At 47.9% G+C, this 12584-nt stretch overlaps 2 protein-coding genes across 3 annotated transcripts in view; one reads left to right on the top strand and one right to left on the bottom strand.

Moving 5' to 3' along the window:
- LOC142575404 (immunoglobulin domain-containing protein oig-4-like) overlaps positions 1 to 12584 on the top strand; it is a 417771-nt gene that overhangs the window by 202828 nt on the left and 202359 nt on the right. The gene's annotated exons all lie outside the window — the stretch shown is intronic.
- The window catches only part of Nep3 (M13 family metallopeptidase neprilysin 3), a 152323-nt gene that overhangs the window by 100329 nt on the left and 39410 nt on the right, over positions 1 to 12584 (bottom strand). The gene's annotated exons all lie outside the window — the stretch shown is intronic.

Raw genomic sequence — 12584 nt, 5'->3', positions numbered from 1 at the left:
CACGTCGTGCGTTACGTAACCGGTTGAACGATCCGTCGCGCGTAGTCACGGAACTGTGTTTCGCTAAAAAATGAAAGCAGCAGACGTTGAAGCTCACGATATCCGTTTCGCTCGCGTAATACTGTATTTCGTTGCCCCTCCATGGAGTAACCAAGATCGGTGACATCTATCAATTTCCAGTGTTCTTGAAGCAGTCATGGGAGCGCGCTTACGACTATCCTAGCTTGCGCAGACGTTCCACCTTCTCTGACGCAAACGTGACAGTCATTCTTTTCTATGATCTTTGACCTTCGTTCACAGAGCTAAAGCACACAACAGCGTGAGATCAAGTAAAATGAAAACCTGTTTACGCGAAAAGCCACCAAAAGGGACCGCATTAATACAAGTCAAGTAGAGCATAGCGATACGGAAGTGTTCTATATGTAAGGGGACGTTAGGGGGGGAGGGGGGGGGAGGGGGGGGAGGGTTCTTGCTTCCGTTCTTAGGTGTAGTTAAAAAAAAATATAAGAGAGCTCAAGAAAAAAAAATGTAAGCACGTCAGTAGTAGGAAGCAAACCTTCGAAATTTCCTGATCACCTCCGCCATTTTGAATTGAATTGAATTGAGTTTAATTGCAACAATGTTGCGGGAGACCAGGAAAAACAAGGCTGATCAAACAGCTTAAGAGGACTTGGTCACCATACACACTCGCCGGCATAACGGTAGCTGCAACAAGAAAAAAGAAAAATGACACAATACTGCATATGGCTAACGTACACATAAGGCATACTTGCATATGCCACGCGTCAGATACTTATACAAACAATATTTCCGATAAACAGCAAAATGAAATAAATTTTCAGCAAGATTTCGCACAAACGTGAATGAGTTTATGGTAAAGATGTTATTCGCAGTAACACTCTCCGTAGTTCCTTGAATGAAATTCGTGAGATGTGAAATAGCTGTTCTCTATACTAATTCCATTTGGTATTGTAGGTAGCAAGAACTGTTGCATGTGTTTGCCATGATCTGTGCGATTTTTTTTTTAGTTTGCCTGGCATTCTTCAGGTTTGCGTGTATTATATTTTGTTATGTTGGCTTCTAGTCCAGCTATAGCTATATTTCGCTGGAACATCTTTCTATGTTTTGCAACGCACCCGGCAGTGCCGTCATAACATAGTCAGAGTCTATAGTTGTACAAATTTTCCCACACTCGCGCACATGTAACAGGGGTTCTTAGACCACTAATTGACGCGTTGCCATAAAGTGACATTTACCTCCCTATGGAGCTTCGCATGTGAAGTTCGCAAAGTCAGCCAAAAATGGTAAGAAGAAGTCGTGCTATAGCTAACTATAATTATATATAGCACGACCACCCCTTCTCCTTGCCATCTTTCTTAAATAGATTGGAGGCGTTGTTTGACTGTATTATTTTCTATCCCTTCAGCTTTATCTCATATCAGTTCCAGTATAAACAAAAAAGTAAACATCACGTCCTGCAACAATTAAAGCATTCCCAATGCTTCCCATTTGTTTGAATCCTTGTTTGCCCCTTTGTTTTACAAGGGACAACTGCTGCCCTCCTTCTTTGAAGCAGTTGCCAACACTGACCGGATGTTCCATCGCCGCAGTTTTTCATTAAAAAGTAATGGGCTCGCACTCTAGATGGCCCCCTAGGCTAACATCTATTGCACATAAGGCATGAAAGTAGGTGTAAGGGGTTGCCTTTTGGAACAACAAACCTAGAAGGGCATGTCCGTGCAGAATGTAACATTTGTATAAACGACTTCTTTTACGGAATATATTCGTTGTCCTTTGGGCGATAAGCCTATATTAAAGGAGCTTCTTTACAGCCACTTATAAGGGCTCATGTTACAGACCGGTAGCACAAAGAGAACAGGCCCTCTAAGCTCTTTTAAGCCTCTTTGGCTGTAAACTTTTGGTTTCCGGAACTGCGGGAAAAGCGGTAAGACACAAAGCACGCTGGTTTATCCGGCCCGTCGAGGCCCCTTTGCTTTTCCACATTCTTAGCAGATCATCAACATAACATCATTTGACCGCATATCTGTTAGGGGCTTCACCCGAGGTGTTCTGGCGAATTCTGTGAACACCGGTAGCGGCTCGAAAGAAGCGCATCAAAGGATTGCGTCAATCGAACCGAAGCACGAAAGCTAATTGGCCAGTCGGGCACTTCTGTACATGACGACGACTATACGGACGGGAACGGGAAGTGCTAGCTAACGCGACATTACCACTACTATGTTTTTGTATGCGGTGTTGATTAAAAGTGACTTTGTGCTATACTTGCGATGATCAAGCATTCAACTAGCATAACGAATCTGTGTCGAGTGGAAACAGGTGTGACCGCATTGTAAGATTTGGTCGCGTATGCGACGGATGATCTTCCGTCGACCAAAGGCGGCACCATTGTCTGCTTCGGGGAGAGTTTTTTGGCACCTTCCCCTTCCTCCTGGGAGACTGCGCTGACCAGCTCAGACCCGCAAGAGCAGCGACGGCTGATCCGGCGGGCACGCGGAGTGGCGCGAGCCAATGGGGCCCTGAACTAAGGGCTCTACCCTGCGAGGAAGTCGCCCAAGCTCATGATAAATAAATGTTTTCTCTCTCTCTCTCTCTCTTTTGGGTTGAACAGCGTGAACTTTGCATTCTAATCTACAGCCGAGTTCCGCAATACAGTGTCCGGCGTCGGCTCAGGCTGGTAAGGGGGCGTGTCCGCTGTAGAACACGCAGCGATATAACCACCTGACCAAGTCACGCGCAATCATATGTGGCCTCTAGATTCTTTTCTTTTCACTTTCTTTTCGTTACCGATGCGCTCATGAGAGCGCTCCATTCTCAAGCGCAATGAAACCGGCCAACGGTGGCGTTTACCTTTAATAACGCAATACAGAGCGTCCCGATGTAACAGGAAGAAGATTGCGACAGGCTAGAACACGAGGTCTGGCGGACAAACCTGCTTCCATCCTCCTTCATGCAGCGAATACCGAAGTCGACTATTGCACATTTGCACGTGAAGACGCAGCACTGACGTCACCTGCAGCCGCCACCCGCCATCGCCAACCGGACCAGCCCGGTTGATAATAAGAAGGGAGGGGGTGGACCTAGTTAGATTTAGTTATTAAGTGTAGGGGGAATTCCTAGCTGCCGAAACTGTAAATCTCTCGTTCAAGTCGGACATTTTAACTATCTAACGACCTAAGATGGGGCCGGCAGACCCAAACATTCCCCAGTTTTCAGCCTGCCAAGGATTATTCAGGCCCAATGGCTCTTGGCATCAGACTTTTCAAGCACCTTTGCGAGCACCTTTGACTGCGTAGTGCCGGTCCGCGCACGCACATATAGATCCACAGCTTAAGTCCGGGCTGGGCACCACGAAAAAAAAAACACTGGCGAAGAAGACACACGTAAAAAGGACGGGTGCAGGTTTCTTTTCACCGTCTTCCTATCTCTCATCTTTCTGTTCACCTGTCCCCATTCCACAGAGTAGAGTAGCCAACCTCACACTTTCCTGGATAACACACATTCCTTTTCTCTCCCTCTCTCTAACCGCGCCTCACTAAATATATGAGAAAAGTAAACGGAAAGCTTTCAGCAACCTGAAATGGGACCTTATGAGTGTGAAGGAGGGTATCTCACGGACGCACCCATTTGCGAACTATCCTCTTAAGATTTGTGTCCGAGTCGAACCCTTTTTACTTATTCAAGTGCATCAAATTGTATTGCAGTAGCGTTTCCTTGTACCTCTTATAGTCGCTATTCGGCGCAGCTGGGCAGCGCTTAGGTCCGCGGTGATCCGACCACTGCTTTTGAAGTGCGGACGCCGTCGGCAGCCGACAGGTTATGGTGTTCAGAAACCAATGACACGGCAAAGAAAGCGCTTAGATCGAGCTTTCGTGGGATGATCGTTCTGCAATACAGTCATCAGTTTACGTATTTTACGGTCTGTCTTACAATCTACTTATACTCCCTTTTCCTCTGTATTTCTACGAACATTCGAGCATGAGTACGGGGTCGCAGGCAAGGCTACAGCTCGCCGACGAATGAGAGACGATGCAGTGCGGCCGCAATGACAGCGTTTGCCTTCTTCAGAGACCACGTGCCCCTGCATTGTCTCACTGCGCCCAATAAACTTTTCTCGCAGCTTTCGCTAATGCAGCGAGGGCATTCATTGCAGTACTCACATTCCGCGCCTTTTCTCTCACTTCGACTAGATAGTAAGAACATTCACAAAATAAGAAAGAAAGAAAAATGCGAGGGGGGGGGGGGGAGAGACCTCGGCAGGATGTATGCCGACTCTTAGTAGACGAGTTAAGGAACGCAAAGCTCCGCAAGGGATGCCCATCTTGTATAGATCGTGACGATGCAAATGCGGGCAGTATATATATACTCCGATGGATCCGCGCCATCCCTCGCCTATATACCGTAGCCGCGTCGTCGCTTGAGTAGGCACAACGCTGAGCCCGATAACGGCGCGTGTGCTGCTCGACGCGCCTGAGCGAACCAATTTTTATGCCGCTCTCGTCCTTCGTGTAGTGCGTCCCCCTGCCGCCATGTCTGCCAGTGCGAATGGGAGCGAGGGCGCGGAACACCTTGTGCTGCTTTGGCGAAGCGTTTTACGTTAAGCTTAATGTAGTCGACGTAAACTAAAAAAAAGAAAACAAACAATTAAAACCTTCCTGCACGTGATAGTAGGTACGCGGCACAAGGTGGGTTAATTACGCGTCGAATTTAGGCGATATATTATTATTATTATTATTATTATTATTATTATTATTATTATTATTATTATTATTATTATTATTATTATTATTATTATTATTATTATCATCGTCGTCGTCGTCGTCTTCTTCATCATCACCATCATTATCAACAACAACAACAACCAAAAAAAAAGAACATCATCCAAGATGTCCTGGCAGCATACTTTGCGGGAGTTACTATACCTTTCCAGAGTTCACCTCACTTTTAGAGAGTTGTGGCACCACCAAACGTATTCATGCACACTGTATAATATATAAGTACATTACGTTACGATATGTCCGTGGGGCCTAGCTAGGCTCACACTCTACCACATTTCGTGGAGGTGTGAGAGGAAACCCAGAAGGCTAGGTAATTACCTAGGCAAGCCATTAATCCCCAGTTTGGAGCAATGGGAGGTACAGCTTGTCAGCTCGGACTCAGAGGTGCAAACGGCGCTCCTGAACCAAATCCGGCGGGCAGCCGAGGCCAGTGGAGCCCAATATCTGGGGCGCCACCCACAGGATCTCCAAGGCCATTTTATCCCCTCAGTAAACGTTTTTATTATCACCATTACGCTGGAACATTACACTGGTACAATAGATTATTCACGTTACATTTTCATTGTAATTTAATTGTGTTTTATTTATTTATATTACCCTCCCGTTACTTTTTTAAGAAATCGTTGTTTTATGCATTAAAGCACAATATTATCTGGAACACGAAATACATTTCGCCGGACACGTTGAAAATTAACATCTCAGAACTAGTGCTGTCCATAGAATTCGTTCCAAATAGATACACCATGCGAGCTCGGCGGCTATAATTCGCAAATCAATATATGTGGTGTAAAGTGATTCAGTCAAAAGTTAATTTGCGTAATTACGTTAATCATTTAATTGAACATTTTGATTTCTCGGAGAAGTAAAGGCCGCCTCATCGAGTAATTTAGATCAAGGGTTAGGATTGTGCGATCTGCCACAGGCAATGTTTAAAAAATGTGGTGCATCTAAAGAAAAAAAGAACATTCTATACCTTATAACGCTGGTCGACGCGGTTTGAAATGTGTTACGGTCGCAGAATCGGCGTGGTGTGGTATTATGGAAAATTTTACGAAACAGCCAGAGACAACTGTTACAGGGCGCGAGGCGAGCAGACGTATGTATATATAGATTCCCATCAAGGAAGTTCGAGGTATCTCCAGAATGGCGTTAGACAAAAGCAGTCGAAGTAGTACTTCGCAAAAATTCAATCCGTTGCCAGCACCCATTCGTTCTTAAGGGTGTATTTAAATGTGCACGTCATTCTTTGCAACTGCCAAACGTGCACACTGATGCCAACGTCAGTGCACGTCGATGCTTCGGTCTGTAATACTGAGCTCAGTGCACGATCGCCCTCGTCAGATTATGTGAGACGGCGACGAGCAACATCGTGCGAACAAACGAAGTTCTGCATAGTGCCTATACTGCGGTAGTCTGTGTCGCATATTGGTTAACTGAAATTTCGAGAGCTTTCGTGTACCACACAATGAGACTTGGTTCACGCTGATTGGGCACAAGCATGTTCAGGCGTATACACCACGAGAACGCTCTACAATGGAGTAACTGGACAACCAGATCACCATCCCCATCATGAGCCTATCTTTAAGTTCTCTGCAGGATGAAGGTCTCTCCCAGCGACTCCAATTACTCCATATCTTGCGCCGCGCCATCTTTCTGCCTGCGAAATTCCTCGTTTGTGGATGTGGAAGCAAGAACCGCGCCTTTCCTACAGCCGTCGACGTAAAGATTCCACACTCGCGAAGCGATGTAAACTCTCTGTTGACTGCGCTCGTGCGAGATGGCACAGCAGATTAGTGGGCTCAACCAGACCATCGGTACAGGCGCCTGCGGGAAACAGACTGTGGCAGGACTTTTCGCGCAGCGGCTAACGTCAAGCGATGCCAAGCAAGCATGTTTCATCGGATGCGCCTGGCCATCGTCGCCTTCACTGGACGCTATGCGCGTCTTAACGGCCGTGCGAACAGCCCGAACTGTGAACGCTGTCAAGTGTCTGAGAGACTTCAATATTGTTATGCGACTGCCCTCTCTATGCATCACAGCGTAAGACGCCAGCTTCGACGCTAGCAGGCATTGGCAGGCAAAAATTGTCCAAAAGGACTACTTTGTCCGCAATGTGTGACCGTACAGCCGCATTAATAGCTACAGGAGCTGCTCTGGACTACTTGAAGGTCACCAGACTAGGCGCAAGGCTTTAAGGAACCTACTGTGTTAGTGTATATATGCATCCCTTCTTCCTGTCATCATCATCATCTTTCATCACTCTTTTCTGTCCCCTTTCCTTTTTCCCCTGTGCTTCTAGAACGGCAGGCCAGGGCATGCTAGTTCAGGCCGACCTATCTTCCTTTCTAATAAGCTCTCTCTCTCTCTGTCTGACTCTCTCCCTCTCACTCTCTCTCGTTTGTTCAGACCACCTATACTTTACACAAGCTGCCGTCCTCGGCTGCGCTGCCCTTTGGACGAGCAGGCATTACCGTATAAAGAAGTCGCTACAATTCCTTTCCTTCATAGAGGGTGTAGAATTCACGTGGTTACTTCATTTGCGGGGGAGCAAGGACGCTGACAGCCACGGTGGTTCCATGAACGCTTAGGTCTTATTGAATTCGAACAACACATCCGCGACGTCTCCTGTAAATTACTCAAATTACTAGAGGGAGCTCTGGAGCTATACGATCGTTCGGCTACCGTGGTAGTGATGGACAGTGCAGTATTTGTCCTGCAATCGCCCTGCTTTATCAGATATTCGTATGGCGTTATTTGTTCGTGCTATGTTTCTAAATCACCACGCAATCTTATCTTCCCTGAAAGTTCGAAAAAACGAAGTGTGTGGACGCGCGAATTAACATTGCGGATGGTCGCATACATAACACGGGATATGTTACTGAAAATTGTCAATTCGCAAAAGCCGCAAATTCGTTCGAAGCCGGGAAAGGCCGAAGTTTAGGCAAAATCCGTGCATTATTACCCCATCATTCCTAAGCTCTATATATGTTGTGCACGTGCATAGAAACGTGGTTTGCCTTGGTGCCTTCGGCGAAATAACATTTCTAGGAAATTTAGAGAGATAAAGCGTAATCAGTAAGGCCCCAAAAACGATCTGAAGCCTCAAGAACGTAGAATAGACAAATCCATGCACTATACACCCGTCATCGCAGCGCCAGAGTTCCACGTACAGTAACTTTTTCTTGGTAGGAAACTCTTAGTGCGACAAGGGCGAGGCATTGAGCAAGGATGAGTGCGCTATGGGGGCAGCCTTCCATCACCGACAGTCGGCCGGCCGCGCCGGTGATTGCCTTGCGCCGCGGTGAATTCAGCGACCGACCGGGGAGCGCGTAGGGAGGGTGGGTGGTTGGGGGTGGGGGGAAGTAGTTGCGTGCGTCGGCTGCGCAGCCGAGCGTCTACCGCCTCACGCTCGCGCGACTCTGAATGAAAGCGCTGATCGGCGCCGCCGGAAGCCGACCGCCTACCCCACCTCCCCGTCGGTTCAGAGTCAAGGTGAAGCGCTAATAGCGAAGGAGCTATTTCATTCCGCCGAAGAACGTCCCTTAATTCTTCCAGCCCCGAGGCCAAACAGTTCGTACACTGTACAACCTGTACAGGAATTTCGCATTTACAGTCTGTTACATTGAATTGATTCTGTTACGTAAGTTTTTTTCGTTCGTTGTCGCCTCCAACAGGCTTGCTCCACGAGGTGTATAGAAAGAACGTATAACTTTATTTTCTTTTCTTTCTTTCTTTTATTTCGCGGCAGGGAGCTTTGTGCTCAGTTCTGGAACTGAAAGCACCCTTTTCCTATATTTTTCTCGGCTATTATATAAAACGAGATTTTTCCTTTCTTCCTCTTCGCTATTTACTGAACAACGACTTTTCTTCAGCCACGAAACTGTATGACTCTGGTTGAACCGTCTCAGAAAGATCTTCATTCAGTAAACTGGCGTTGTTATGTTTTTCCCCACTTTTTCTACTGTACTTTCCATACATCGCTTCTGTGAGCCTTTCATCGAAGAACTTCTTTTGCTGTTGTCGCTCTGTTCTCACCGAACTGCGTCCTCTCTTGCGACCTGGAACGCCATCGTTTTGCTGCTTTGCGGCCGTTACAAAATTACAGGTATACGTTCTTGAACTTGCTTTTTGAACTTTTCACTTACTTTCACTGGACACATGCTGCCGCATTTTTCTTTTTCTTTCGTAGGGCTTTATGTATACGTTTTATTAACAGTGGTGTTTTTCTTTAAATCAGCACGCCTCTTCTTCGCTCACGAGGTGCATAAAAGGCTCGATGCAGCCTTTAAGAAACTGCACGTTTGAGTTGTTTTTACTTTTTCCTGACCCCCTGTTGTGTTCAGTACACCCACCGAGACGTCATTAACTGAGGCGGCTCTTTTCTCCACAACAGAAGATGGTCGCTGTTTCTTGCCAGGACCACGCGCGCACACAAACACACACATACACGCGCACACACACATACAAATGGACGCGCACGTACGCTGTAGTCCCCGTTATCACCGTTAGGCTTTCGAAACGTTCGCGAGAAGCTTCAGATGTGCAATGAAATGTATCATGAAGTGGTGCTTTCTCTCTGAACATAAGCTTCTATTGTGCAGCACCTTTAATTGCGTCTCGCCTTCCCATAATAGTGTTCCCCTGGCGGTAGAAGGTTAATGGTAGCAAAAGCATTGTCTTACTCTTCTCACCATTGCATGATAACTACCTAAAGCGCTGGCAATAAAACATTTCTGTCACCAGCACCACACAAAGAAAGAGCAAACAGTAGAATGGTCTTACTCTCAGAGTGCAGTGTAAAGAGTACAGAGTACTGTACTCTGACGAAGGCTGGTCCACCAGCCGAAAACATTTAGTAAATAAGTCTTCCAAAAAGTTTGTCGTCTCTTTCCTGCGTATATATATGACATTCTACTGTTTGCTCTTTCTTTGTGTGGTGCAAACATGCTGCTCCCTTAGAAACTGAAGCGTGACGCACTATATGTCACGTCGCTCTTAAGCCTAAAAGCTTTACCAACTTTCCCAGTTTGTCGTTTTTTTCTTCTAAGCTTTCCATTTGGCTTTTTCCGCTTGAATTTGCGCTGAAGCTATGCTGAATTGAGAAATCGCCGTTGTCTGTTTCATAATAATTTTTCCTATCGTGTCCGCCCTCGTTTCGCCGTCCTCCCTTCGCCTATAGCACCACCGTTCATTAACAGGCCGAACGTACGGGTCTCAAAAACCTTCAACCCATGTACATCTATGCCTCTACTTATTGAATTTCAAATAATATTTCTTTTTTCTTTTGGATATAAGCGGTCAAGCCTGCAGAGCACGTGGTCGCTAGTCCCTTCTTCCGCATTTACGTCACCCCTTGGCTAACCCGCATGACAGGCAGGAGTTAGTTATAGGCAAGTGAGAGAAACATCAATGCGTGTGCGGTGCGGCGGATACACTGGACGAAGTAGACGAGGAGCCGCGCGTTTGACCTTTAGAAGAAAGCCGACCCCTCGGGCGGAACGAAAGCTCTGCCTGCGCGGTTGCAAGGTCGAGCGCAAACGCTCGAGGGCCCGTTCTTCGTCTCTTGCTTGAGTGAGCCACGACTGAAGCAGGATGGTGCATACAAATCTCCCTTGCGAACGAGCAACGAAAGCTAATTCCGAGTGTCTGCCAATTTATGCCATAAAGGTTCCTTAAGCCTCGCTTTTTAAGTACGTAACCGTGGTTCGCAGTGAGTGGGGCCAAAGCTTAGTATATGTAATTCTAAGGTGTTGCCATACACGAGCGACTGCTTTCGTAAAGAGCGACCTGAATTTAAGGCTCAGCTACAGAATCATATTCATTTCAGGCTTTGCTTGAACGCAAGGCCTGGAATGTCACTTTTTAGAGGCGCAGATAAAACGCGAAATAAAGGAATTAACGGTTTCTTATGTCTGTATTGAACACAGCTCTAATAGAACTTTGATGTATATCCTTGTCATGGGGTGAAGCTGTTTTGAACACGGCGTTCTAACACTTCCAAGTTCTATTCAGGCTCTATACCCTGCAAAATAAACGGAGAGTCCGGATCAAAGTTCTGTCTATACTGCTGTTGAATGGTAACTCTATAGCGCCCCCCGCATGCATTTGGAGCAGCAAGCTCGAGTTGTATCCAACCTGTAGATTTCTTTAGGTGCATAGCTATTGCACAGTATATATAGCCTGGCAAACGACCTCTTTATTTGCATGTACACGCAGGCTTCCAGTAGCTATAGTATTCGCGCAGAACTTGCTGTTGACATTCCCTTCTTTTTTTTCTTTCAACGTGTAAGAGCGATTTCTGATCGCAGAGTCAACACATACAGCACGCCCACACATACACCACGCCGGCACATACACCACGCCCGCACACACACATGCACAACACAAATACAGCCTTTCACCCTGGAGCTTTTGGAAATTAAGGGCAGCCGTGCGAGCCAACGTCCTCACGCTGATCCGCGACGGCAACGGCATGAAACGCTGCAGCTCGAAGTGCGTCCAGCGTTTTTCGTCAGACCTCCCTGAACCAACATGACCGCAGGGCGCGTCATCTCGTGCGCGCGCGTCCCAAATGGACCGTCGAAACTGCGCATGTTGGCCCATCAGACCTCGTTCCGGCACGTTTCTTTACTCGACCCACGCCGTTATTGCTCGTTTTTCGCATTCGCTGATTTATAGGCATGCACACAAAAGAGCGTCGAGAGGTCGTCGGCACAATAAAAGGGACGATTGGAACGCGATAGCACGAAGTGAAAAGGGAAGAGCGGTGGACGGTAGCCAGAAAGCGACGGAGTTTGTGGAACCCGGGTACGTGCGCTCCGTCTCAGTATAGTTCCGGTCAGTGCCATATAGCAGTTGAGGACACCGTCAGTCAGTATATGGAACACGAGCGCCACAGAGTAGGTGCACTCATCTGCGGCTCGTCGCCTGCCCGTCATCTCTGTAATCTGCGTGGCTTCTTCTCGCGTCTATACCGAAAGCGCGTCGATGCAAAAACGATCGCAGCGGCATTGCGATACTGGTTCGAGGCGAGCGCACTCGTCATCACGAATGAGCTCATCGCATTTGTGCTGTGTACTCGCGGCTGTTGTGAGACGACGAGGAGAAAAATCTGCATTTCTTGAGCATCCCGCCACGCAGAGACAGCTGTGCCTCCATGAAGACACGACTTGGCGCGTCCGCCAGCGCCGCGTCGCTAATGCTATAGAATCCTGCAGAGACACTGCAGCTCCAAAATTCACTCGGTGCGCAACGCCTCGCCGCACCTCGTGTAGCTTTGACAGCGCTGAACCGAACTGTATGTGTTGCACACTCGGATGAAGCGTATAGTGCCAAGGCGAAGCGTGCTAAGCGGGGCAAGCGCTCGCCAGAGATTGGGGGCCGAGACACCGGGGCGCGCGTGTTTGGCCAGCCGCCGGTTTGACCAGGCGCCACCGCCGCTGCCGAGGTGAGCGCGTCGGCGAGCCAAAGTGCCCGTTCGTCGTGCATAACGGCGCGCGCGATGCCGGTAGCTGGCGAAGCGGACGCGAGCGCAGCGCGGCCCGACCGCGAGGGGTCGGTCCCCTTGAAGTGGGTCGTCGGCCGGCCGGCCCCCCCGACACCATCAATCAGTTTCGAATTCGCTCGCGTGCCTCTGAAGCCGCGACCTGCACGACGCGGCTGTTGCATCTGCCCACTTCGCAGTTGCACTGCATATCACGGACACGCCAGGTATATGGTCACTGCGGGCGTGCTTGAGGGGTAGCCCGTAGAAGTAGTAACTAATTTCAATTGATAGGAGAGAGAGAT

The sequence above is a fragment of the Dermacentor variabilis genome, chromosome 3, assembly GCF_050947875.1.
Source record: "Dermacentor variabilis isolate Ectoservices chromosome 3, ASM5094787v1, whole genome shotgun sequence".
In the NCBI taxonomy this organism is placed as follows: domain Eukaryota; kingdom Metazoa; phylum Arthropoda; class Arachnida; order Ixodida; family Ixodidae; genus Dermacentor; species Dermacentor variabilis.
This window is presented reverse-complemented; position numbering and strand designations above follow the sequence as displayed.